Raw genomic sequence first — 611 nt, forward strand, 5'->3', positions numbered from 1 at the left:
GTGGAAGGTGCTGGAGTTGCTGTGGCTGAGAAGGGGAAAGAGGAGAGGTGGTAAGCAGGGCAAGGGATTCTCAGGCTGGAATTTCCTAAGGAAGAGAGATCCAGGTTCCTAGGGATTATGCGCTCTGGTGGAAATTGGGCTTGGGAGGAGGTGGGTCAGATGCTGTGAGGACGATCCCCACCCTGGCATCAGCCTGACTAGTGGGAGGTGGCCCGAGGCCCTGCTATGATGTAAGGAGCACTGGTATTGGGGTCATACCGATCAGAGTTCAAATCCTCCATCTATCACTTACTAACTGGCCTAGGGCAAGTCAGCTGGCCATTCCGACCACAGTTCTCCCATCGGTAAAACAGACTAACCTTTACCTCATAGGGTTGTTGTGAGGGCTAAATAAACGTATATAAAAGTGCTGAAATGCTATCCATATATAAGGAGTCCAAAAATGCAGTGGCCAGCCTTACAGCACCCCAAGTTAAAGAGTATCTTTGGTGACTTCTGTTCCTTCCTCTCTGCATCTTTATTCCAGCCATTGTACGATTCAAAAGAAATTGAGGGGCTGGCCCGGTGGCGCACTGGATAGTGCGCCGCTTGGGAAGCGCGGTGGCGCTCCC

Source organism: Galeopterus variegatus, unplaced genomic scaffold (genome assembly GCF_000696425.1).
Source record: "Galeopterus variegatus unplaced genomic scaffold, G_variegatus-3.0.2 Scaffold2354, whole genome shotgun sequence".
Lineage (NCBI taxonomy): Eukaryota > Metazoa > Chordata > Mammalia > Dermoptera > Cynocephalidae > Galeopterus > Galeopterus variegatus.